Source organism: Eptatretus burgeri, chromosome 2 (assembly GCF_056783735.1).
Source record: "Eptatretus burgeri isolate ZD-2024b chromosome 2, Ebu_testis_v1, whole genome shotgun sequence".
Lineage (NCBI taxonomy): Eukaryota > Metazoa > Chordata > Myxini > Myxiniformes > Myxinidae > Eptatretus > Eptatretus burgeri.
The window spans coordinates 112,701,742-112,729,669 of NC_140962.1; the positions used below are offsets into that span (position 1 = coordinate 112,701,742).

Here is a 27,928-nt window from a genome sequence, read left to right on the forward strand (position 1 = left end):
TTTGTGTGTTTTAGCTCTCATACGAGCCTTGACAGTGTACACACACAAAAGAAAACATTTTCAAAGTAACATCGAAATAACACATCAAAATGTAGGCCTGGGGTCCAAAAAGACCCCTGTTGGAGGGATTAGCGTTAAATCTTTTCATGTGGTGTCCTTGTTCTTGGCCCATTTGTTGTTAGCTCGTTTTCAATCGCAATTCAGCTGCCCTTTTTGTAGTCATCCCACTGAAACATTTTAATCAATCTCCTGTCTTTCCAATTCTGCGAATTTTCCTGCATTCTCATGTTTGAATTTTCTTGTCTTTCGTTCTATCGTATATCTTTGCCCTCTGTGCGATTTTTGTTTTTTTAGACACTGTTCCTTGTTGCGACTCTTTCAGGTGTTACATTTTCAAATCATACTTCTTGGTAATACTAATGTAGATTCAGATTGATTTCTTCATGTTCACGTACAAAATCCTTTCAATGACGTGGTTAAGCTTGTACAGCCACGGCTTCCATCATGTTTTGACAGGCATCATCATGGGACTGACTATTTTTGGTAAAATATTTTGTGAATTCTATGCAGACTTCTTGTTTTGTTATCTAGTTCTGACAGGACGGTGCAGAGATCTCTTATCTTGGGTTTGATTCCCGACACAACTATAAACAGTCAGATTGGTTATTCGCAGGTAGGTGGTTGCATCACAAAGTGTGCCGTCCCTCAGGCGGACGTTATTTGGGTGTTTGATTTACTAGCATTAGCTATTGGACGTTAATGATCCAATGGTGGCTATCTAAAACAGTTGGCCAGTTATTGCTGGAACCCTGAACAAATTCCTTTCTAAAGCAGCTTCAGACGAATGTCAGGCCGAGCCAGCTGGTTCATGTAAGATGTTGCGCTGTTAAAAAGAAGTAGTAATAGTCCCTCTTTTGGAATCCAGTACAGTTCTGTAAAAGTGGAAATTTTCACGCCAAATCAATTTTCACACATTTTTGGGCTACAATGGAGAAGCGTTTATTTCACAACACGTGAATATATTTGCCTTTTCATTTTTTTTTAGAGATTACAGTGCCAGAACACACAAATAATTTGTGTGCCATACGTATACAAATACATACATGTACAGTTGCCATTTGCGTCATAGTGAGTAGCAAGCATGTGCTTGGCCAGCACATGTAGCGTAAGTCTACGTGGTTCACAACTACAGTTCTGTACTTCAGTGTCGGCAATCAAACATAAAACATGCTTCGTTATTTGAAGCTGATTTTTAAAAGCGGACAAACTTCAAAGTTTCTGAAACCTGCAGGCTTGGTGAAAAGCAGGGCTTGATGCACCGTCTGTCCGTGCCGCTTGAAGAGGAAATGTTGAAAGCTTGTATGGGCTTGCATGTTGCATGAAAGTCCTACACCCATCTTGTGGAGGCAGTCCTGCTGAGGTCAGAGATTGCAACGAATAAAAAATATCCAATGATCCAGGACACCATGAATTTACTAATCTCTGCATTCAATTAACTTTTGGTTTGATGCGCTTTGCTGTGCTTTCCCGATTTGATGAATTTTTTTTGTCGATTTTTAAGTCTATTTGATGTTTTTTGTTTCGTTTTTGATGGAAAAACACTTTTTTTTCTTTTGGTGTCCTGACTTATTTAATATGTTCCTAAATCTCAAATAACATTTGCAATTGCCTCCAAAGTGAACATTGTTTAGCCCAAGATTTATGCCTTGGATGTTGCATCATTTATAGTGTTTTTTTGTTGTTGGTTGTGACTCATTTCTGCCACATCCCTGCCTGAAACTGTGCTGAAAATCCTGTAAACTGAAAAACTCACTGCAATTTTAAAACACCGCTTTGGATTGTACATGTTCATGATTTCGGAGTCTCCCTGTCGAAAGAGAACAACATGCAAGAATGAGAAACACAGTGTATGTCGGAACAAATCCGAAGATCTATTGTGTTGAAGCTGAATCCTCCATCTGGCCCAGAGATTTTGAAATTTATTACTTTTTGTAAAAATGCTTTTCTTGAACTCTCACTCGAGGCTGTATCTCGATACGTTGATTATTTCATTTTTACGTCTCGATTTCTTCTGTGTACTTCCTGTTTTCTTTTTGGTTGTCATAAATTCCTTTCTGGCGATAACTCTTCTTATTTATCTTTTTATTCGAAGGAGGTGGGTGTGGGGTGGTGGAGGGTGGTGGAGGGTGGGGGGCTGGGGCGTTAGTCAGATATATATATATATATATATATATATATATATATATATATATATATATATATATATATATATATATATATATATATATATATATATATATATATATATAATTTCCCCTTGTTCTTGGTTGAACTTCTTCAGCTTGTTTTCAAAAAAATTATATTGCTTTAAAATTATATTGCTTTCTTCGATTGTTTGCTTCGTCATAGTTTTAGACTTTTTTGCACTTTCATTACCTCCCCCACCGAAGGTGGACGGAGGTTATGTTTTCACCCCTATTTGTCTGTCTGTCTATTTGTGTGTGTCTGGCTGTGAGCAGGATGTGTCATAAGGTTATGGACAGATTTGGATGAAACCTGATGGACAGGTGTGAAACCTGGTGCACAGGTGGAAAAAAAATCTGTGTGAAAAATATGAATTGTTCAGATTTTGGTGAAGATCCGGATCCGGATCCGGCTACTAGAATTTTTAAAGTGATTCTTCACCATTGAGAGATAGGGCCAAAAACGATATGTAGCACGATATCTCAAAAAGTTGTGGACGCGTTATGACAAAACTCGATGGACATGTTGGGTGTGTGACAAGAGCAAGCTGGTTAGATTTTGTTTCAGGTCTGGATGCAGATCAGGCCTATCAGGGGGATACAAAATGTAAACTGTTCAGCTTGGTGGAGGTATGCCCTTTACCATGTGTCATTCCAGTTCTAGTTGGTTCAGGCTCAAGCTGACGCCAGCACGTGATCGGTCAGATCTGGAATAAACGTGCAGACCACCACAACCAGAGTTATCAGATCTGGTGTCCTTTAATTGGTGTCATGTAACCTCATATTGCAACGATTTATGACTCTTAGGTGGCACGTATGAACTCATTGATCAGGATAATATCAGGCTCGTCAAGTGAAGCGTAGTGGATAAATTCATGGTTCCTACGTCGGTCTCAGATGTTTGTAAGTCATTTGATCTGATTATTTGATCGAGGTGATTAAATGGTTGCTGACGATGTTTCATCAACAACAGCACTGGTCAACTGGGCTGCTGTTGTGTTTCTTGGACAATGAGTGATGTGGCATGGAAACTGGATCAAGACCAAATACCTTGTTAAGAAGTGGTACAATGCATCTGCAATCGAGACAGTCAGGAATATGTGAACATTCCACTGCCGAGTCGAGGGAGCAAGGAATTCTGGGGTATTTGATGCATATGAGATATCTCGGCTTCAAAAAGACAAACTAATAGTCCGGGAGCCAACCGATCAAAATTAAAAAAAAATTGCCCGGTCTGCTATAAAATTTTTGTGTTGATTTTCATAAAGAGACACCCTTTGAGTATATGAAAACCAATGTTGGCAATGGTGAAACTCTTGCGCAACAACACAGTCAACACCTTTGCGAGCCCCCTCTGATAACACAATGTTGGCAAAAGCGAAGATGTAGGATGGGGGTAGGGGTAATTCATATTGTCCTAAAATCATAACCACTAAACCTATATACACAAATGACCCCTCTTATTAAAGAGGAGTTCATTTCCTATATCACAATTGGTGTAGATTTAACCTACCTACAATTGACAAGGTTATATGTCAAACAACAAAAGATTTATGCAACTCAGAAATGCTTGACTATCAATGGGGTCAGGAACAAGAACATACTTTTACATGCCATGGTTTTAAGGAAGATAAAATTAGAAATGGATTAACACAATATTGTGACATGAAACATCCTCTTCAGAGGAAGAGTCACTCTGAAACAACTCCACCACATGAACCTCTCTGACGAAGGCATATGCATGTCACTCAGCAAGGCACAGCAGCCTTTTTGCATGAACATCGTTTCAGACATTTGGATAATTTGCACATGCAAGACACCGTTTTGTCTATGTTTGGCTTGGCTGGCTTAGACATGAGAATTGGGACCAGTTTTCCATTGATAAGGGTTCTGCCAAATGTTGTGGCTGGGGGAAGTGCTCGGTCACTGAGATGTGCACGTCTATACAGAAGCAATTGATACAATGCTCTTAAAACAAGGAAGTAAAACGCATCTTCTGTTGCTGGCAGTGACCTAAGGTCTAATTTTGAAGAGACAAACATATGCTGCCTGAGGGTATCCAAACAGCTGAACCCTTTTTGGCCATGCAGAGCAGTCCAGTATACTCTGGCCTCATCAATGACACATTCTCTTGCTGCCATTTCACTATCTCTTCCAAAATCAACAAGGTGGGGAAGGTTTCCTATCAGTCCCAGAGAAACCTGTGCCGCTCTTCTTTTCACAGGAACACAGGCATCATCCCAACTGACTGGAAGAGGGGCCTTGTTGTCCCTCTCTGGAAAGGGAAGGGTGATCGCCAAGACTGCAACAACTACCGAGGGGTGACGCTGCTCTCAGTGCCGGGCAAGGTCTTTGCTCGGATAATTCTTGATAGGGTTCGCCACCATCTGCTTGAGCACCAGCGTCCAGAGCACTCAGGCTTTACACCAAAGAGGTCAATGATTGACCGTATCCTTGCCCTTCCTGTCCTCACCGAACGCAGACGAGAGTTTCGGCAGGGGCTGCTTGCAGCCTATGTTGATCTCTGTAAAGCGTTCGATTCAGTGAATCGGGATGTCCTCTGGAGGATTCTTGGTCTTCGTGGGGTGCCACCGAAACTGATCGATCTGATGTCTGAACTCTACTCTGGTACTGAGAGTGCTGTGAAGTGTGGTGGTACCATCTCTGACTTATTTCCAGTTGTTACTGGAGTTCGTCAGGGATGTGTACTTGCCCCCACACTTTTCAGCACTTGTATGGACTGGATTTTAGGGAGGATGTCGGAGAGATCAAGTTGCGGTGCATCGTTTGGCAATGTCAAGATCTCGGACCTTGATTTTGCAGATGATGCAGTCATCTTTGCGGAGACTTTAGACATCCTCTTGGGGGCCCTCGAGGTGCTGAATGAGGAGTCGGAGCCGTTGGGATTACGGATTTCTTGGGTCAAAACTAAGATCCAGGCTTTCGGTGACATCTTGGATGCTGCTGTCCTGTCTGTGTCTGTTTGTGGTGAGGATGTTGAGGTCGTGGATAGATTCACTTACCTTGGCAGTGATATTCATGTCTCCGCAGGTTGTGAGCCGGAGGTCAATAGACGTCTGGGTCGGGCCTGGGGAGTCATGGATTCACTGGATCATGGGGTGTGGCGCTGCCGGTACCTGTGCGGGAGGACGAAAGTCCGAGTCTTCAGGTCCTTGGTACTTCCAGTCTTGCTCTATGGGTGCGAGACTTGGACTTTGACCAAGGATCTGAGACAGAGACTTAATTCCTTTGGTACCAGGTCTCTTCGAAGAATCCTTGGCTATCGCTGGTCGGATTTTGTGTCCAACGAGCGGTTGCTGAGAGAGACTCGGATGAGATTTGTTACCTGCATAGTCCGTGAGCGTCAGCTGCGGCTGTATGGACATGTGGCTCGTTTTCCTGATGCTGATCCTGCTCACCAGATTCTCTCAGCGAGGGAGTCTCATGAGTGGAGGAGGCCAGTGGGCCGACCACGTGCCTCATGGTTGCAGCAGGTTGACCATCATCTCAAGGAGATGGGGATGGGCCTGGCATCTGCCTGGGGGATGGCCAGATGGAGGCCCCTGGAGTACCGGCGGAAAGTGGACGCAGCGACGCACTGTTCTGGCACATGCTCCCATACCTGACCTGACCTCTTCTTTTCCCCTTCTGAATGGGTAGCTCACTGTGTCACATCCACACAACACATATGTGCACAGAAGTGTAGCTGCGACATCAAGAGGATTTTCTGGTACTTCTTGCTCAACACTTCTACCAGCTCATGAATGGGTAGGTATTGATTCTGCTGTTGTATCCAGAGTTCTTGCAATGTGTTCAAGCAGCAGAAGTGATATATACACAGCATAATTATGTCTGTATCTGTTGCATGCACAACAGCTCGATGGTGATCAAGATATTCCACACAATATGCAAGATGAGCAATAATCCTTGTGTCTGCCTCTTCATGTTCTTCACAAGGTAAGTCCAGAACTGAACTTGATGCTGATGTGATGGAAAGAGTGTGACCTTTGTTTTCCATCATACCACCAAGAATGATGGTCACTCCATCCGGAATAGCTTCAGGACTCTCACAAAGGGAAGTGCCAATGAAGTTCTGAAGATTTCCTTTATTTCTTGGATTCTTCATGAGTAAATTCCAGTCCGGAATTTCTAGACTCTTGGATGGTGAGAATTGTCTTGCCTGGTCTGTCTGGTTTCTCCTCTGCTGCTCATCACCCTTCAAAGTATGGCTATCATCAAAATCATACTGATCACCAATGATGTTGACACAGTTGCACATTTCAGGTTTCAACTGCAGGAGCTTGCGAAGATACAGCTGGGGAAGTTCACCAAATGTTTTCACACCCATTTTTTGGTATTTATTTACAAATGCCATTGTGTCTACCAGATAAACTGTGTATAGGTCACTCTGTGGTAATGATGGCAGCTGTAAAACAACATCCTGCTCAGCTTCAGCAATTAGCACTGCCACGAAATCAGACTTGTTGCCTTTGCGCATTACAAACCCCTGTGCTAAGCGTGGATCAACCTCAAACAGGGATGATGGGTACTCTGTCCACTCATGGGAAAATGCAATCTGTCTTGTGACTGGGTCGGAATCTCGATAGAAACACAGCACACGTGTAGTTGCAGTCTCATCTTGATAGATCCTGATTAAACTCTGTTGCCTTGATGGGTTTGATTTCTTCTGTGAGGAGAAAGTTACCAGCTTCAGTGGTTCAATCTTAATAGAGACCACCTCTTCTGCTTTCATAATGGCTTCCATGCCCTTAGCTTGAGCATGGACCAAGTCTTTTGAAGCATCCTTCTCACCAGTTGCTCTATTGAGCAGATCCACTTGGTTGTTACACTGGAATGGGTTTATCATCTGCTGGCATATCACTTTCTTGATCTCCTCAACATGCATATGTTCTTCTGTTGCCTGCTTATGTGTTTCTCCATGATGAGTAGATTCCTGTTGGCCTAGATTAGCCATAGACTTTATGTTCTCTGATACAGCTGTGAGAAATGGTGCTGTCTTCACATATTTATCTCGAGCAGCTGGTGCCTGAGATATGCGTTTGAACAGAGATGTCTTCCCTTCATTGTTATATGTCTGCTCCAGGGCCATGTCACTCCAAACACCATTGAATTTTCCTTTGGAAGAGTGAACTGTGAAGTACCCAACCTGGATCCAGCAAACCTTAACCGAACTGTGTTCAATAGAGTAAGAGGATTTTGGGGGTAGGGGTAACTTTGGTTGACAAAAATGTTAATTTTCTCTTTAAAAATTGATAGAACTCAATCAAATTTGCTGTTTTAATTAGCCATGGATACCATGTTCATATCACATTAAGAGAAATTAGTATTCTAATGCAGCATCTGCCTATGATAAGAAAAGTTCTAAAGGCCATCTTCAAAAAACGTTATTTTTAAGGCATTTTTCACAAAATTATGTACTTTTACGAGGTTTACTTCCACAAAGGCAATTTTTTTTGTCATTTTACAATGCACTGATTGAATTCTTACATTTAGTTCACATTTATTTTTAATGAATGTGATTTTTAAATTTTTTTAGAAATTTTATTGACAATTACTGTTTTATCAAATTTTTCAAATCTTCCTCAAACAAAAACGTCCGCCAAAATTTTTCGCAAGAGCTTATGAATTGCCAACATTGGTTTTCATGAACTGCAAACATATATCTAAACATCCTGGGGGTGTAAAATTTTATAGCAGAGGCTGTAAGGTCCAACCCTAAAACAGCCTCGTACACAGGTTGGCTCCCGGACTATAAGGGTGGCTTGTCCCAGGTAACTTACTCTCGTCTTTACACTGCTTTGTTTTCATCAGAGGGCACCATCACAGCCTAACTCCTGATATATGTGTTCCTGAAAGACATTTGTTCTTCAAAGAACTTTGTTATTTTCTTATATTCTTGAATGTTGCTCACATCTTGCATTGAAAGGTAACTTTCAAGACTGGAAAAAGGGCGGCCTTTGCCAAAATAAATTTTAACACTTTTGACAAAATAACTAAAACAAATAATAGATATGTAATACAACACCAATAATCATGTTTCTGTACTCAACTTGTTTCTTTATGAAAACATCCTAAATTGTGCAGTTTCATTGTCCTACTGTATAAAATAAGGCACGCTGATGGTCTGGCCGAGCCCTAGAAGTACGCAGTATGCACACTCTCCTCCACCCTGCGTCTATATAATTGCGACCCAGCTATAAACTGTTATACCGAGCTTTCACAGGCAGGGTGATTCATCAATGTGAGTGCCGTCTCTCGGATGGACGTTAAACTGGCATTCCATTTGCCAGCATTAGCTTGTGGATGTTTAAGATGCCACTGTGTCCTTCGTGAAGACTAGGTGGGTCAGCTATCGCCACCACCCTGAATAACTTACAACTTCCTTTCCTAACTACTGTTGGGAGAGGGATAGAAAACCACCACGCATGACTCCTGGCCTAGAAACCACTTGAGCAGCACCAACGCTTTGTAACACAGAGTATGATACATCAGGGGGGGGGGAGGAGTGGGGGCAATATGGGAATTATGTTTGTGTGCATGTGTTTGTACATCTGATATTTGTGGAATTGAAAACAGCTGGGCCAATCTCCACCACATTTTACATGTGCTTGGCGGTATGCAGGATGACCATGTGTTCAAAGTAACTCCCTCCCCTCCATGAGGGTTGGGAGACAACTTACGATTTTCGTTTGTACACATTGCACAGTGCAAGTGGTTTACTGATTCCTGCTTGAGAGGGAGCAGGTGTTTCTCGTGTAATAAACTGTGCCTTGAGTTCTAGGTATGAAACTCAAGAACGGCAGAATTTCCAAACCACTTCCCACCACTCTGACCCCCATGCCCTTTCCTCCACCCCACGAAACATTTCAGTCTCATGTACCCCCTTCCCCTTCACTTTCGATACATAGTGATTATAAGGGCGCAGTGCTCACGTAACTGACATCATTGCCACCTTGCATGTTCTCTGTGCAGATGAATATTTGCATAAAGATGGAGTGGATTTCTGGCCACGTAGCTCAGCACTCAGAGTTACCAGTGGCATATCAGCTGTAGTTGGGAAATGCACCTGTTCAAGTGACCAACAACATTCACTTCAGGAGATACCCAGGGGCACGTTGCCATGTTGGATTGAACAGCATGGGGGACACCAGCATGGCAATGGTAAATAAGCATTTGGGAAAGCATGTAATGAAACGCATACAGGTAGTGGACAAAAAAAATGGAAACACCAACGTAAAGTCGCTGAATAAGGCATTGAGCCGCCACATGTGGCCAGTACGGCCTGTATGTGGCATTGAATCCATCAGCGTCTGACATTCTGCAGGAGGGATGCGGCACCATTCTTCCACGAGAAAGTCAATCAACTCACACCTGTTTGATGGAGGTGGAAAACGCTGTCTCTGGTGTCGTTCCAGACTATCCCATAAATGCTCGATTGGGTTCAGATATGGTGAATGAGAAGGCCATGACAGACGGGGATAACATCAGTGTCATGCTCATCAAACCATTGGGCGACCACACATGCTCTGTGGATTGGGGCATTGTCATCCTGGAAGACACCCCTCCGGACAGGAAAGAAATGCTGCAACATGGGGTGAACAAGCCTAGGAGGGAAGAGTGGGATATCGCAGCCTCTGGAAGGTGGCTCCACATGTAGGAGAAGTGAGGAATAAATGAGTTGAGGTTTGTGTGCTATTTTAAGTGAGCCTGGATTTTGGAAGTTTAACCAGGAGTGTGTTCCTGGAAGAACGTATCCCTCTGGGATGTGTTGTTGAGGGTTGGGGGATCGAGAAAGCAGAGGGAGTGAAACCATCGTGGAGACATTAAAATAAAAACAGAGGTCCACATACCTGCGTGCTATGTGAGAGCAACAAGCCTTGTGCTTTGTTGGTCTCATCATATGAGGTTCTGATAATGTTGAGAATTTTACATGAGATAATCATCACTCCATTGAGCTGCAAAGAAAGGTCTTGTAGGCTGTGAATAGTTTCTGATTTTTCAAGGATTAAGACTTTTAGAATGATGGAGGATACCCATTCTGCAGCTGGCTTTGGACACCAGCTTTGTTCTATGGGTGGCTCAGTAGAAGTCACAGCTGATGGACTTCTTCTCTTCTTCTCCTTCTTCTTCTTCTTGTTCTTTTGAATGGACCCAATTTTTCCCACCTCATTGTGGGGTTCGTCAGAGGGAGCAGTTCTGGCCTAAGTCTTTCTGGAACCAGGTGGCCAGGTTTAATGTTCAACTATCAGGAATTTGGAATTCAACCAGACTGACAATTATAATTCACCGACTCTTCGCAAGAGACACCGTGCAATGTGAGATGACTCACAAAGATTAGAAGCCATACCAGAGCCGATCTGTTAAAAAAACATGTTCCAGTTTCATTCTATCTAAAGATTCATGAAATATTGCACGTCAATGAAAAGCCGAATACAAGTGCTCTGTTTGCAGTAAGTCCTTCACAGCTTCATCTCAGTCAAAGATGTATGAGGAATTGGGTAGCGGTGAAGAGCTTCGATCTAAAGAGGCTTTGTATGATCTATACCAATGGGATTCCCTGCAAGTGTTCCTTTTTGCGTTCTTGATGGATGCTAAACTTGACTTCTTTGTTCATCTTTCGATGTCCATTGGTCTGAAGCTATGAAAAATAACGAGCTTTATTGTTATGTTCTTTTCCGACGCTGTCGGTTAAAATTAGATGTCTCAGGATTGCTGGGCACCGCTGCTGCCGCAAAAGCGAACCGGTTTCCGATGTTATATTCTGGACACCAAAACTTGTAAGGCCGACGCAGAGCAGACCAGTTCTCATCTACATCAACATCTTGAAGAAGGATATGGGCCTGGAGACAGAGGATCTCACGCAACAATGCTTGATCGAGAGGACTTGAAGTTGAGGATCAATGTCATCTGAGTTTGGCCTAAGAGGCAACTTCAAAAGAAGAAGTTCTTTTTGCAGAAAATTCTTTCGAACATCTTATCAATTATAGAGAGGTGAGATGATTTAAAAAATGGAGATTTGAGAAACCGGAATGAAATGTTCCATTTTGTAAAATTGATTTCAAAACTTTATCCGCTCTAAAAATGCATGAGAATAATTGGCCTGTTTGGGTGTTCGCATCTTATACCGTGGCTCATGATACTGGGAATCATTCAGTTCACTTAACAAATCTTGATTTGTCTCATTGTCAATGAATGTTCTTGGAATATGTTTGTCTATTCATATTATCTACTAATATCTTTGTCTTGCATTGAATTTATGCACCGACAAGCTTTGCCAATGTTCCTCGATCAATGTTTAAACAAATGCAGAGGCAGCCTTGTTCTGGGCTGAAGTGAATGTAAATTTGTGAAAATAGATGTTACCATGGCCCCTTGCGTTCCTCTTGGGCATTGGTCTGTTGTAATGATCTGCGGAGCTCTTTCTTTGAAAAGTCATCGATTAAACATGGCTTGGCGCATTCCCCTGCTATCGTGGATGCCGTGGTGTTTTTCACCACCAAAGCAGTGTAATTATCAAATTGTGTTGTGCTTCTGATGATGGGGGGTGGAGGGGGAGGGCTCTCTTATTTGAATTCAGGTATAGACCCTCGGGCCTTGAATGTGAATTGCATAATTTAGGATTATTTTACATGTATTAAGGATGTGTGTTGGAGATAAATGTCTGGCATATGGCCCATGCAACAGATGAGCCTTGTCCACTTTTGACAAGTGAGGTTAAGAATGTCCCTTCACATGTCTCATATTGAACCAGGTGGTTGCCAGGGGAGAGAGACTTTAGGTATTGTACACATCCACACCATGACGTGCCTTCCCCTACCCTCCCCTCACACCTTGGTGGAAGAGGAGGAAGTACTGCACCTCTGCATGCTCATTGGGGGAGGCACACCCTCGAGCATTGCTCCCCTCCTAGTAGTAGTGAGCAAGGCAGCCCATGATTGGACCACGCTGCTTGGCGGCACTGATCGGGTCAGATTCATCGTTGTGGATTGGGCGAGATGCTGTCATCGTGTATAGATGTTGCATGTTTTCTCCACATCCACATTGTCGCATTGTCTCCTAATGGTGTTGGCTTCATGGTTGGGGTGGCGGGCTTTGGATCTGAGGGTCCTGAGTTCAAATCCCACTCAGCTGTTGAATTAATACCATTTGGGGGTAACTCGGCCTGTCATCCTTCTGAGGTCGGCAAAATGAGTGCCAGCATGCTGGTGTACTGTGTCGGAGTGACGACCCGTCCAGGATTGTGTCCAATAGCCAAGGAGACTGCTTAAGCAGCACCAACACTCTGCACAGAGTATGGTCCCAATCTCCTCCTCTCCTCCTCATAATGGCCGTGTAATATGTGTAAAGGTAAACTGAGGTCTATAAAGAGAATTACACCTTGAAAGTTAAAGGCGATTGAGGGGGTGGTGGTGTCGGGTTCATAGGAATGAGGAATCAGAGCTCGTGCAGGCTCTTGAGCTGTTGATTGGTTTGCCTTTGGCATTATTCTTTAGCTTGGTCTGTATCTCTGCTGCCATGATTCTCTGCCCTCATGAGCTGCCTATATTTGCCTGGACTTCAGCCTGGGATTTAATCACTTGCCCAGTCTTGTGTGAACGTTTGTTTTATGTGTGGAGCCCTAGTTAGGGATTAGTTTCTTTTTTCAGTATCTTGATTTTAGCTGGGGCATTGGGTACATACCTGGTACATAGTTGGGTACATACCTGGTACATACATGAAAAAACCTGGTACATAGTTCAGGTGAGCTTTTGAGATGGCGGATCGTCCATTCGGCAGTCCGTCCTTCCATCGATCCATCCATCCCTCCATAAGCACTTGCAACTTCTCCAAAATTGCTGATGGGATTGTGACCAAACTTATCTAAAATCTTTGGTGTGGTCGAACTCAAGTTTGTTGATGACATCCTCCCTTTCTATCGATAAGTAGGTCGTCGAAAGGTTTATAGGTCCCATAAGTACTTGAATTTTGATCCAGTTTGGCCACCATTTTGGATTTCAGGAAAAACTTTAAGAATCATCTTCTCTCAAACTGCTTAAATTATATGCATCAGTGCGAAACTTTAAATTTGTGATTAACTACCCAATTGAAATATAGTTTGTTAACAATGACATCAGTCATGTGGTATGGCAGCCATATTGGATCACAAGAAAATCTTTAAAAACTTTCTTCTTTGAAACCACTTAACTGATCAATACAAAATTTAACATATGTGATCGACTTCCTCTGGGAACGTTCGACTAAAAGAAGCTTATCTGAAACATAATGTGGCCACCAGTGATTTCATAATACAGAAAGAAGGCATATCTTGAAAAATATTAATTATTTATGAATTACCTTGGAGTTGCACCTTATAAAATAGGACTACTTTTGACACAACAGGAAATGACATCATGCAGGAAGTAGGCAATTTCTAGAAAACGAGGTTTATAGACAGCAGGGAGATGCACCACTTTCAACCAGTGTGACCACTCCTTGGCTTTTTTCACAAGATCTTGGCTATTCGTTGTTCACCTTGGCGTCTTGGTTTTCTATAGGTTTTCTTGGCGTATAGGTTTTCTATTATCATCGCTTTTCCGAAACCTTGTGAATTCTTGGCTTTTTTCATTGGCTCACCTTGGCATTTATGAAAATGAGGAGTGGTCACACTGCTTTGAACATTGTCAATATGCCTGGTGTTAGCTTAATAGTTAGCCTGGTGTTGGCTTAATGGTTAGGGTGGTGGGTTTGGGATCCTTGGATCTTGAGTTCAAATCCCACTTGGCTGTGGAATTAATACCAGATGGGGTTGACTCTGCCTGTCATCCTTCTGAGGTCAGCAAAATGAGTGCCAGCTTGCTGGTATCCTGTGTCGGAGTGGCGACCCGTCCAGGATTGTGCCCAAGAGGCCAGGAGACTGGTGAGGCAGCACCAATGCTCTGCACAGAGTACGGTCCCAATGGATGGATGGAACATTGTCAATGACCTAAAATCGGTATTCCACATCCAGTTCTTATTTTTACCCTGATCCATCTGTCACTCCACGCTTTGGCAACCAGCCAGGTTTGCTCTAAGACAATTGGTCCTCTATTTTTTATTGCCTTCATCCAAGATTCCACATGAATTTGTTTCATGAATAAATTCTTATTTTTGTATTGATCTCTTAAGTTACGTGTGCGTGGCTCTGCCGTCTTTCCCGTGCTGATGATTCGGATTAGGGTGAACTCCTGGAGGGAAAGTAATTAAAGTAATCACCTATTTTGGCCAATCACATGTGTTAGAAACATGAAAGTTGACAAAGGCATGTCACCCAATCTTTTTAGGGAATGTGCTGTCTAAATTTGGCCTCATAGTTTGGATATTCATGGGATTAACTCATGGCATGTACAATTCCTGTCGAAGATTGCTTGTGGTGTTGGGCGGGAGCCATAAACGTGACAATACTTTCCTAATAATTATACTATAAACCAAATGAAAAGCCGAGCTATCTGCCTTCAAGGAACACTGATGCTCTTTATCTGCCTCATCTCAGCACATGAACAAAAGTCATTTAATAAGGTCATGCATGTCACCATTAACAGCTGCATTTCCTGAGCTGTATTTCACCCAAGCTACATTTCACATAAAAATCTTCAATAAAAAGGAAAATACATCATTGCTCTTCCTGCTTTCTGTCTGCTATGTCATCGCTATTTATGAGTTTTATATATTCATGGCTCTATGCTCTGTGGATGCATATGCATTGCCATTTCCAAAAAGTTTCACTGTGATCAAGAAGAGAAGTTTGATTGTGTTGTATTGGAAACATAACTCATATTTGTAGATTTTAACCATCAATAATTACAGAATTTAACATGGACTGTATGGAAGCTGTTTCATTGGATGTTGTGGGTTTTTGCATCACTAACAGGTTTATTCGCAGACAAATGTAATTCTCAAAGAGCTTTTTCACTGTGCGTAGTTTTATACAAGTACTCTGTCTAAATGGTGATGAATGAGCACCTCGACCATGGGAATATAGACTGTGAGCCTGAAATTTGAATTAAACCAAGACACTGGCACATTGGCCTGCTTTATGATAGAAGACCTCTCTGGCAGGTGATGTATTGTATGTTTCCCTTACGACTCTGCCATACACATGCAGTGTTATAGTGATACAGAAAATAATGTTGAGTTTTCAACCTCTCTATGTAGTATGTTTCCATAAGATGCAACGGGAAGTCTACTCATCAGCTGAGAAATATGTTACAAAATAATATTCCTTTCTTATATCTAAAGACTATAGTTTAATGTAAGTAGTGATGTTAAAAGAAAGTTGTTTTTTTATTACAGGGTGTTATAGTATAGTAGATAGTAGAAAAATCGTGCAAATTATGATACAAGCATCAAATTTGGCATTTCTGTTCTGCAGGGCTTTCTGATCAAATCTTCCTGATTGGCCATTTGAAAATCCAAATTTTGAAAAATTTGGATTTTCAAATGGCCAATCAGGCAGATTTGATTAGAGTCCCCTGGAGAACAAATGTGCCAAATTTGATGCTTGTATCATCGTTTGCACGATTCCTCTCAAAAATTGCTGTTATCTGCCCCACTATAAGGCTCATAGAGGAGAGACAACACAAATCACCCACTCATATGCAGAAAAAAAAAAACAAATACGGAACAACACCAGAGTTAACTTCATACAAACACAGCTGTTGAGCTTGGGGGAAGTACTCTGGTTACCGGCGACACAATCTTTATGAGTTTTCTTCTACACACCCAGCAAGGTAATTTAAGGAGCCTTCTTCTTTTCAAGTGGGCCCTCTTCAGCCTGCAAGAAGCCCAAGTGTGCAATGACTGATCACAACCACCCACAGCTCCAACACGACAAGCACATACTCGACGTCACCACTGACGACACCAGCAACCTCCAGCAGACCGCCGTACACTCATTATGGAAGACTGCGTGGTCCTGGCTCCACTTAGACAAGAGCACAACATCATAGATGTGAGGGGTCTCTGGGTCTCTCCTGGGAGATCGATTGGCCGTCTCCGTGCTGCAAGCCTGTTTGAGCAGAACTGACTGGGGAAACACAACAACACCAACACCAACAACAGGAGAGGTTTTTTGTTTTCTTGCTCAGGCAGGGAGATTATATACTCGGAAGAGAAAAAAGAATAGTGCCTGTTTGCATTTTTCTTTTAGTCGGAACTTAAAAGGTATTACTTATGTAAAGCTTTTGTTCAAACCCAACTGGACCAAAAATTACTAACGATGATCCTCACTCACGAATAGGACAATGTGGATTTCACCAACAAATCTTGAACATTTTGTTCCGGTCGATAGAATCACTAAGAACATATTATATGGGGATGGCAGTGGAGCTCATAGGTCATATACTCATCTTTGAGTCTCTTATGGGTCCAAATCTCAACCCGACCACAAACTGTCATGCTGGTGTTTTACAGACAGGGAGTTTTGCATCAGAGTCTGTCTCCCTCGGATGGTCCTTAAACTGGGCATCCCCTCTGCGAAATACGAAACGATGAATCACACCTTGATGAATCGCCCTGCCATCAAAAAAAAAAACAACAAAAAAACCACCAAGATAACAGTTTAGAGCTGGAATGAGATTTCATTCTAGGCTCGATACAACATTTTATGCCTTGTACAAAAACTGTAGATGCAAATTTTGTCACGAGGTAGGTGCAGGTGCAGGTGCAGGTGCAGGAGAAAGCCATGGAGGGTAATATAAAACCTTTTTGTGCCTTCATTGATTTTGAGAGGGCTTCTGATAGGGTTCCTTGAGAGGTTGTGTACTGCTGTTTGAGGGAAAAGGGAGTGCTGGAGAAGATGGTGAGGTTAATCCAGGCTTTGTACCAGGGAACTGTTACAACAGTGAGAACAGGGAGAGGTAAAATAGAAGAGTTTGAGGTCAAAGTGTGATAACGTCAAAGATCTGCTCTCTATTCTCTGATGTTTATTTCATGATCATGTATGTGGGAATGAAGGGAATGGGAACAAGGAATGAAGTGTGCGCGGTGTTTAAAAGACAGGAGAGAGAATGAAGAAGGCTGATGATTTTTAATATTTTGAGTCATTACTCAGTGAAGGGGGTAGTTGTGAACTGGGGATAAGGAATAGAGTGAAGGCAAGATGGCAAAAATGGTGGTGAGATTCTGGGGCGGTATGCAACAAAAGGATGCCACTAAAATTTAAAGTAAACGTATAAAAAAAAATCTGTTGACTTTGGTATGACTAGTAATTACCTCCGGCATCAAAGGTGGACGGCAATTATGTTTTCACCCCTGTTTGCTTGTTTGTCTGTCTGTCTGTGAACAGTATATCTCAAAAAGTTATGGACAGATTCAGATGAAACTTGGTGGTTGAGTTGGGTCGATGACGATTCCATGTTGGTTCAGGTCCAGATCCAGATCCAGGCCTATCAGTGGGAGACAAAATGTAAACGGTTCAGCTTGGCGGAGGTATGCTCTCTACCAAGTGCTGTTCTAATTGTGTGTATGCATCAGAGATGTAGGCTTTGTGAAAATTAGAAGAAAGAATATTGGAGAGAATGGAAATGAGGATATTTAGGTGGATGAACGGAGTGGCGACCCGTCCAGGATTGTGCGCAATGGCCAACGAGACTGCTTAAGCAGCACCAACGCTCTGCACAGAGTATGGTCCCAATCTCCTCCTCCTCCTGGTGTGTCAGTAAGGAAATTACAGTAAAAAGGGACGAGGATATAAAAAAAAGGAGTTGGTCTTTTTTTGTATACCTTGTCAAGGCTTGTATGAGAGCTAACACACAACGCACAGCAAGGGGGGCATGAGACAAAAGGGGCGGGAGTGGGAAGGACAAAACAGTGGGGAACAGAGACATTAGGAGATCTGTGGAAGGGAGAGGGATGGGGCGGGGAACATCGGGAATAGAATATGGACATTACAGGGACTTTCAGGAAGGAAAGCAGGGAATTTGAAGGAGGTTTGTTTTTGGGGTGGATTAACGGGGGCAGAAAAGATCAAGGATTTGGATGGTGGTGAATAGCTGTTTTGAAGGAATGGAGGGAAGAATGGGATTGAACAGAGTGAGGGAGTTTATTCCAAAGGTGGGGAAAAAGAGGAATGAAAGAGCGAAGGTGAGCAGTGATTCGTGATATTGGTAGTTTTACCAGAAGGGGGTTGTTGGTGGATCTTGAGCACCCTGCGGAAATATGGTGGGGACAAATCGCAGACACAGCAGAGGGGGGGGGGGGCGAGAGCAGAGAGGAGACGATAGAAGACAGAAAGACTACCAAACTGCCTGCGGTAAGAGAGTGAGAAGCCCAAAGACTCAGCCTCATCGCGGGAGATGCCAATGATCCAAAATGTCTTGGTTTCCACAGCGTGAAGCCAAGAAAGGTGGGAGGCAGGAGCACCAGCCCAGAGGGGAGAGCAGTACTCAATCAGGCTGTGGACGAAAGCTTTGTAAGTGGTCAGGAGTTCAGTTGGGCCAAGGAAGGACTTTGCATGATGGAGGATTCACAGTCGGCGACTACCTTTGCAGGTCAGGTTGGAAATGTGGCTTTCGCAGGAAAGGTCATGGCAGAGAGTGAGACCCAGAAGCTTGAAAGAAAGGACTTCTTCCAGAGGATTGTTGAGAAAGTGGATGGATGGAGGAGGGGCGGTTCGAAATGGTCCTATCGGAGAGACATAATGAAAGTGTGAGATTTGTCAACATTGAAAGCCATGTTCCATGTATTGGACCAGTTTGTGATTTTACCCAGATCTGCAGTGAGTGAAGAAGCTGCTGCTTGCCGGTCTGAGGGATGACAGATGGTACGGCAGAGGGTGGAGTCGTCAGCAAAGAGATGTAGAGGATTTTCCAGAGTCGGAGAGATCATTGATGAAACCAGAAAAAGAACAGGGCCCAGAACGCTACCTTGAGGAACTCCAGCCTGGACAGGAAGAGGGGATGAAAGAACTCCATTTAGGGCCACACGGTGACTGCGGCAGGAGAGGAAGTCTGCGAGCCATGAGTGGAGATGGCCTTGGATACCATAGGAAGAGAGTTTGGTTGAGCATGGCAGGGTACCAGACTGTGTCGAAAGCACGCGATATGTCTCGGGATATGGCTCTGATATGGTATGGTGTTCGGAAGATATCGGTGAAAATTAGACAATCAATGTTTAAGGGGAGATGAAGCACGTTGAGATTGATTGAGAGAGAGACCCAATAAGGACTGTATCAGATGAAGCCCTTGGATTGTAAAACGGAGCAGAGAGAGAGAGAGAGAGAGAGAGACAAAGGTTGTGATGGAGGGATATTATTTGAAAGTTAATGTAGCTGGTTGGTGTGAGGATGGAGACTGCAGCAGACAGAGCGACACGTCGAAGGAAAATCAGAGCAACTGACCTCGAAAGGGAGTAATGGTCCAAATAATTGGCTATGAAGGAGGATTTTTACTTTGAGAAATCTATTATCAAGTGTTTGTACACGTTTCTCTTTGCTACAACATGAACACTTGCCATCTTGCTTTCTTGTGGTGAAGTTCATGGTCCTTCAATCCACTTGGGAACCATTGAGACTATTTTAAATGTTCGGGCCCCAAACAATGCTCAGAATTTGCCCCGGGCTTTGTTGCCACAGTAACAGTGACAAGCCTGGCCCAAGAAGCAGCTGTTAGTGTATGAGAGGAAACACAATGGGGACAAAAGGAAAGCATTGTCATCTATTATAAAAATGTGAGTCGCATTTTGACCGGCCCGTAGCAGCTTCTTTCCATCGATATTCCTGATGAGAAACTTGGATATCACTGATATTTTAGGTGTTAAGAGATGAGTGCAAAGTATGCCCACTATCACCTTTATTACCTCCGCTACTAAAAGTGGATGGAGGTCATGTGTTTACCCCTGTTTGTCCGTTTGTCTGCCTGTGTGCAGGATATCTGAAAAAAGTTATGGAAGGATTCAGACGAAATTTGGTGGACGGGTTGAGTGTGTGACAAGGACAAATTGATTAGATTTTGCTGAAGATCTGTATCTGGATCCAGCCTATCAATGGGTTATAAAACATAAACTGTTCAGCCGGGTGGAGGTATTCGCTCGACTGAGCGCCGTTCCAGTTACGTATCGAATGCCTCAGTGGCATTGCATTTTGGCTGCTGTTGGTGAGAGAATGGTGCACAGGTAGCACGCTTACCTTTGAGCTGTTCTCGTCTGGGTTCGAATCTCGGCCCAGCTAAAAACTGTCATCCTGTGTTTTGCAAGCACGGCAAAGCATCAATGTGTGTGCTGTCCCTTGGATGTATGTTTAATGGGAATCCCTTCTGCCGGAATTAGTTGGTGGATGTTAAAGATCCCATGGTGTCCTTTGCGAAGAGTGGGCGAGCTATCGCCGGCACACTGAACAAATTCTAAATTCTTGCTCTAACTTACAGGAGGCATTATATCAGCAGCACAAATGTGCCCTTGCAAGAACTGATGGAACCCACAGCTACATGATGCATATGAACGATGATGAGTAATCTTGTTAGATGGGGCTGATCAATGTGACCCTTTTCTTTTTCACATCTTCATCAAGCAAATGTAATGGGAGTAAAAACAAAATATAAAGCAGTTAACAAGTACTATTTTTGCCATTTTTACTTTATCTCTTGAATGAGTCGGTCTGATTTTAATAGAGGGTGTCCCTAAAAAAACATGACATCATTTCGTAGTCTAATAACATAGCTAATTCTCATTCAAATGATCTCAAATTGTAACAAAATGTGTAAAAACTAACTAAGTTGAATGTTTAATTCTTATCTCAATGAGGATGTACCAGGAAGATGGATTGGGCGTGCCAGTGATAATGACAACGTGCTGTTGAAATGGCCACCACGTTCACCTGACTTGACACCTTGTGATTTTTTTTCTATGGGGCTATGTGAAAGGACTGGTCTGTATCCCCCCTCTTCCTACAAGCCTAGAGGAACTTAAGCAGGGAATCACTGAGGCGCTGGAGAACGTTACGCAAGACATGCTACAGCGTGTTTGGCAGGAGCTGGTCCACCGACTTGACGTGTGTCGTGGCACAGGCGGTGCGCATATTGAACATTTGTGAAGTTTTGAAAAAACGGTTATAAAATCTACATCCCTCTGAATCTCTTGTTCGAATTTTGATAAATAAATATTTTATTGTTCAACATGAAGCCCATTTACTTTCGTTTGCCTGGAACATGGAGTTACTTAGATATTCAAGTTTCAAATGATGTCATTTTTTTTAGGGACACCCTGTATTATGAGTTTGGACTGGTGTGGGGAAGCCACAAAGTTTGCACATACTGCATACATCTTGTGTGCAGCAGTCTAGTTTCCGTTCAATTCAATTCAATAAATTTGTGGAAATTGAAACTTTTCCTTGAGAGCCAAAATACGTGATTACATCACGCGTCAATTCTATTTTGCTCAGACGAAGAATTAAGGCCTGAAATGTTTCGTTTTCCTTGCTTTCCATGGAGGTTGGCCTCCCTCAATCAATATCCTGTTGATTTCATCCATTCTATCTGTCTGTGGATGCACATCGACACTTGAGCCTTCACCAGCAAGACCAGTTTTTCATTAAGCCATTAAATTTTGTCTCCTTTCTATGGACTATTTTGCAATTAGAAAAATAAGAATAGAGCAATCAGAGATTACAGACCCTTTCCAGGACTTGTTTTGCGTGGTGTATTTTGTGTGGTGTTTGTGTACTGGTGTGTTATGCAATTAATTATAGACATCATAACGATAACTACCACCTTATAACTGCTGGCAGAGATGACCGGGTACCAAGACGTCCCGCTTTGAAGCAACCCCGCTTTGAACGGACGCTTGATCCTAACTCATGGCATTATTATTCCATTGAATTTAGAATGGGAGAAAAATAAATTCAATTCAAATCAAATGGAAGACCAAATCGGTACAGTCCTGCATTAGAGTAATCATAAGGAACCCGAACAAGCAAAAATCATAGCTGGAGTCATCAGGAGGAACCTGGATAGGATTCGGGTTCCAGCTGCTACCCTCAAACCCATCACGTGAGCCTTCGTCAAAAAAAAAAAGCATCAAAAAGAACCCAGATCAAAATTACAAATAATTCTGGCTGCCAGACCATGTGTCCGATCAGTTTGAAATTTAAAATACTGTATATATTCCACATCATTACGAGATAATAATTGTGAAGTTTCACGTTGATCGATGAAGCGGTTCAAGAGAAGGAATTTTAAATAGATTTTCGCTCAATCCAATATTGCTTCCAGACCATGTGACCTATCAATTATATTTGTGAATACCCTGGTATCCCCAAACCTTGGGGAACATGAAGGTTTTTTCTTCTTCAACAATATGGCTTCCGAACCACATGACTGATGACATCATTAATTTTTATTCTGTGGATCAATTTATCCCTAGATGGATGATGCTCAAAAATTTCATCCAAATCAGATGTGGTGTTGTTTGTATGCAATTATGATGTCATAAAAAAAATCACACTCATTCCGCATGAGGACTACTTGCCATCTGCCAAGTTTCAATTTTTTCCTTGGTGCAGTTTCGGAGATACAGAAGTCCAGAGTATTTCCATTTTTCCATCATGGCTGCCACACCACGTGATCTATGACGTCATTTTTATCATTAAAACATTCTGCATGAGTAGTCGCTCCTATAGTGAAAATTTTCTCTCAATCCGACAAGCGGTTGCGGAGATAAACACTAAAGTTATTTGCAGACAAACAAACAAACAGGAAGACGTCGTGCAGAGCACGACACTTGCAAAATCCATAAAACAAATTTGACCTCAAAAAATAATTGGTGGTTGAATTAAATGACCAAATATGCAAATCCTCTTCAAATTTCAAGTGAATCGGATGAAAATTGACAATTTAAGAAATTCGGCCTATGTTGACCTTTTGATCGATGTTGACTTCAAAAATAACTGGTGGTTGAATTCAATGACCTGAACTGAAAATCCTCTTCAGATTTCAAGTCAATCGGATGAAAATTGAGGATTTTAGAAATACCACCGTAGTTATTGACCTTGGGCCTATTTTGACCTTTTGACCTCAAAAACAATACGCTTCATCAATTGCTTTGCAATGCATGTGCCCGACTGATGATATGTTCCAAGACCAAAAATGGTATAACTCTGTGAAAAATTGACGAAACTCCCTGAAACTCGAACTTCTTCTGTAACATATCATAATAAAGCCATGCACCAAGTTTAATTTGAATATGTTAAAGGGTATGGGGAAAGAGTCTGAAAACCCACAGATGGGCCGGACGGGTGGAGAGCAAACCTATAGTATAGTCCCCTCTAGTGAAACCGGCGGGTGACTTATTAGATGGAATAAAAACCTACCTCCTAACTATGCTTCTTAAACAAGCATTCTTTGTTCGTTCGTATGCCGGAGAAGACTGCATCATTGGTTGAGGGTGCGGCTGTGCTGCCGATGTGATACTTTCTTCTGGTTAGGGCAGAAATTTGTAATTTGTTCAGGATTTGCGATGGACACCGTGGCATCGTGAACATCCAGCAAATATTTCCGGCAGACAGACACCTGCCTGTGAAATCCCACGATGACAGTGTATAACTGGACCGAGACTCTAGTCCAGGCAAGACAGCTTGGAGGTCAATGTGCTTCCCTCAAGGCCATCCTTACCAGCCCTAAACAAGCATTCGGTGTGCTACATTGTTGTGACCTCACTGAGTTGAAATAGCCTTGTAAATGGCTGTCTTAATGTCTCTTGTGACGTTATATACGATCTCCTAATGTCATTGTCTCATGCAACATTATAGACGATCTCTTCGATCAGCCTTGTAGATAATGTAGAAAACCCTCGTGGAAAATCAATGTGTGAGGTTTTTATGGAAGTTAATCGATTGTTTTGCTCATGAAGTGCAGCAATGGGACAAACAGGAATAGACAAAGAAAGGGCGACTTGTTTTTCTTACCATTTGAGCTGCATTGTGTTAATATGATTTTAAGATATATATTTATTTATTTATTTATACACTCTACAGTAATAATAGCTTAATTCCATTATCCTGCCTTGTTGTTCAGCATTGATGAATGAATTATCACCCAAGCAATTTCCAGACACCGAGGTGTGAAGCACCAATATTTCACATGCTTTGCTCATATTATGGTGGATGCCAGTTATAGTCACAGCCAGTGAACATCATATTTGGAGTCCTTGTATTTCCCAGCACCGTCATATCAATCAAACATTTGGCCTCCTCATTTATTTGTACACTTTTCCTGTTAAAAAAAATCCCCAAGCCACCTCTCCGAGCAACCACAACTGCTTACTCTCACCACATACAGTATCATAACGTCCATCACCACTCCCAATCTTTTCCATGTGCAATCATCACCTTTGAACGATAAGCATATTGGACTAGTAACAAGACAGTCATCTTCCTCATGACCATCTTGTTTTTATTTGCGTGTACATTACAGAAACGTACGTATCCATGTGATTTCTGTTATTTCCCGGCATGTGAAAGACGGAAAGATCAGAATTTCTCTCTTAATATCTGCGGGCATTCACGCGGAGAACAATTGTTACATCAATTGCTTTGGGAATGATTTTCATCCAAAATGGTGGCCATCTAATGTAAATAGTCCAAGTCGTGAAACCGATTTTTCCAAACAAGAAAACCATTTCACATTACTGGACATTCACACAAGCACAGTATACTGTACCAAGATTGCAATTGTCAGTTGTGCTGGCTGCCACCATTAGTATGCAAAACAGGAATGTAGTGTTTGAAAGGAGCTATACTACATTTATGTTTATCAGTGTGTGTACGTGTGCACTTGCTTTTGCAGACACCCAATCAGAGTACCGGTACTCACAACAAAATTAATAAAAATGGGACACAATACAAATACAAATTGGCAATCCGTTGCGGGTATGAGCGTTGGTGTTGTCATTTTTAATATTCAATCAAAATACGCGAAACGATGCAAATCTGAATGCATACTCACAAATTATGCACACACGTTCGTGATGTCCTGCACGCCTCAATGATCATTCTTCTTACAATTGCAGCAACGTGCAAACCAACTCGCTTCATCCCTGTTAAATTTGTGTGAATATGTCTTCACCATGAACGCGCAGTAAATGGACTTCGTCCATTGTCATTAAAGTCACAACTGGGAGGGCACTCGGTGGAGAGCATACCCCCGCCACGCGATGCCTGGTCCACAAGAACATATCTGGCCCGATACATTTTTGAAATATCGTGCTATATATCGTTTGTGGGCCTTATCAATGATGAAGAATCACTTAAAAAAATTCTGGTAGCCAGATCCGGATTCGGATCTTCACCAAAATCTAAGCAGTTTTGTCCTTGTCACACACACAACCTGTCCACAAAATTTCATCCAAATGTGTCTCCAACTTTTTGAGATATCCTGCACAAAGACAGACAGACAGGGATGAAAACATAACCCCCTTCCAACTTTAGTGGTGGAGCTAAAAATGGTGCCTCCAAATGTTGACGTGAATGAAGTGCAAGGCACATGCTGTTCATTAGGGTGCATCACACTCTTCATGACTGTTACCGCTGCTGTTTTTGCTGGTGCTGTTGTTGTTACCTCCGCCACCAAAGGTGAGGTTGTTGTTTTTTTTGGGGGTAAACCTTGTCGAGGCTCATATGACAGCAAACACACAACACACAGCAAGGGGGGGGGTGGCATGAGACAAGAGGGGCGGGAGTGGGAAGGACAAAACAATGGGGAACACAGACATTAGATCAGTGGAAGGGAGTGGGATTGTGCAGGGAACATGGGGAATAGAAGATGGACATTACAGGGATCTTCAGGAAGGAAAGCAGGGAATTTGAAGGAAGTGTGTTTGGGTGGATTAACGGGGGTAGAAAAGATCGAGGATTTGGATGGGGGATGATAAGAGGAAGAGCTGTTTTGAAGGCCTGGAGGGAAGAATGGGATTGAATAGAGTGAGGGAGTTTATTCCAAAGGTGGGGAAAAAGAGGAATGAAAGAGTGAAGGTGAGCAGTGATTCATGATTTTTGTAGTTTTGCCAGAAGGGGGTTGTTGGTGGACCTTGAGCCCCTTGCGGAAATGTAGTGGGGATAAATCGCAGACACAGCAGGGGGAGGGGGCGAGACTGGAGAGGAGATGGTAGAAGAGAGAACGACCACCGACCAACCTGCGGTGAGAGGCCCAAAGACTCAGTCTCATCGCGGGAGATGCCAATGATCTGAAATGCCTTGGTTTCCACAGCGTGAAGCTGAGAAAGGTAGAAGGCAGGAGCACCAGCCCAGAGTGGAGAGCAGTACTCCATTAGGCTGCGGACAAAAGCTTTGTAAGTGGTCAGGAGCTCAGGTGGGCCGAGGAAGGACTTTGCACGACGGAGGATTCTCAGTCGGCGACTGGCTTTGGAGGTGAGGTTTGAAATGTGGCTTTCCCAGGAAAGATCATGGCAGATAGTGAGACCCAGAAACTTGAACGAAAGGACTTCTTTGAGAGGATTGTTGAGAAAGTGGATGGGGGGGGTTCTAAATGGTCCTTTTGGAGAGAGATAGTGAGAGTGTGAGATTTGTCCGGATTGAAAGACATGTTCCATGTGTTGAACCAGTTTGTTTTATTCAGATCTGCAGTGAGCGAAGAAGCTGCTGCATGCCAGTCTGAGGGATGACTGATGGTACGGCAGAGGATGGAGGCAGATAAGAGGGTTTCCACTCCTATCTGTCGTCTTTTTGTCTGTAAGCACGATAACTCAAAAAATTATGCACAGATTTGGACAAAACTCAGTGGACAGGTTGGTTGTTTCACAAGAACGAATTTGTTTTGATTTTAATGAAGATCTGGATGCGATAATTTTTTAATTTTGTTTTTTGCCTTTTTCTCCACCATTGAGAGATCAGGCCGAAAATGATATGTAGCAACATATTCCAAAATGTTGTGGATGGATTTTGACAAAACTTGGTGGTTGAGTTGGTTGGAAGGCCAATTAGTTTTTGGTTCAGGTCCAGATTCAGATCCGACCTATCGATGGGAAACAAAACAGACTGCTCAACCTGGCGGAGTGTGCGCTCCACCGAGTGCCATTCTAGTTGGTGGTGTTGCTGTCTTTTTTGGTATATAGTCGAGGCTCGTGGAAGGAACTAGAACCCAGAATGGATCAGGATGTAACAGAGAATAGGACCAGTAGAAAGTGTGTGTGTGTATGTGTGTGTGTGTGTGTGTGTGTGTGTGTGTGTGTGTGTGTGTGTGTGTGTGTGTGTGTGTGTGTGTGTGTGTGTGTGTGTGTGTCTGTCTGTGTGTGTCTGTCTGTCTGTGACCGCTGTTTCTTGACAACCACTGGTCCGATGTAATTGAAACTTGCCAGGTATATTGCTGGGGACCTGAGTATGTGCCTTTTCAAGGTTTGATATTAATTGGACAAGTGCTTCCCAAGTTATGGTCATTTATTTACCAACCAATGACAAGACACGTTGCTGTGGCCATTTATTTACCAACCAATGACAAGACACGTTGATGCGTAGGCGTGGCCGATGGGGAAGAGAACCTCAGCCGCGTTCCCCATTACGGGTTACAACGTACGGACTTCCGGATGGTAATGACTTACTGTATTATAATAATTTCTCGATTTCTTATGCGCATTTATAGATAAACACAATGCCCCAATCCAGTCGTCGTTTACGGGAGCGAAGGAACAGACTGTGTGGTTGTTTG

The 27,928-nt window shown here is 42.7% G+C and overlaps 1 protein-coding gene and 1 long non-coding RNA gene across 12 annotated transcripts in view; one reads left to right on the plus strand and one right to left on the minus strand.

Annotated features, from left to right (window-relative positions):
• The window catches only part of LOC147032852 (3',5'-cyclic-AMP phosphodiesterase 4C-like), a 638,164-nt gene that overhangs the window by 333,527 nt on the left and 276,709 nt on the right, over positions 1–27,928 (plus strand). The gene's annotated exons all lie outside the window — the stretch shown is intronic.
• LOC147032853 (uncharacterized) lies at positions 15,728–17,671 on the minus strand. Its single transcript, XR_015055380.1, has 3 exons — positions 17,493–17,671; positions 16,982–17,110; positions 15,728–16,793 (listed from the first exon to the last, which is right to left on the minus strand). It is a non-coding gene; the product is annotated as an uncharacterized LOC147032853 (long non-coding RNA).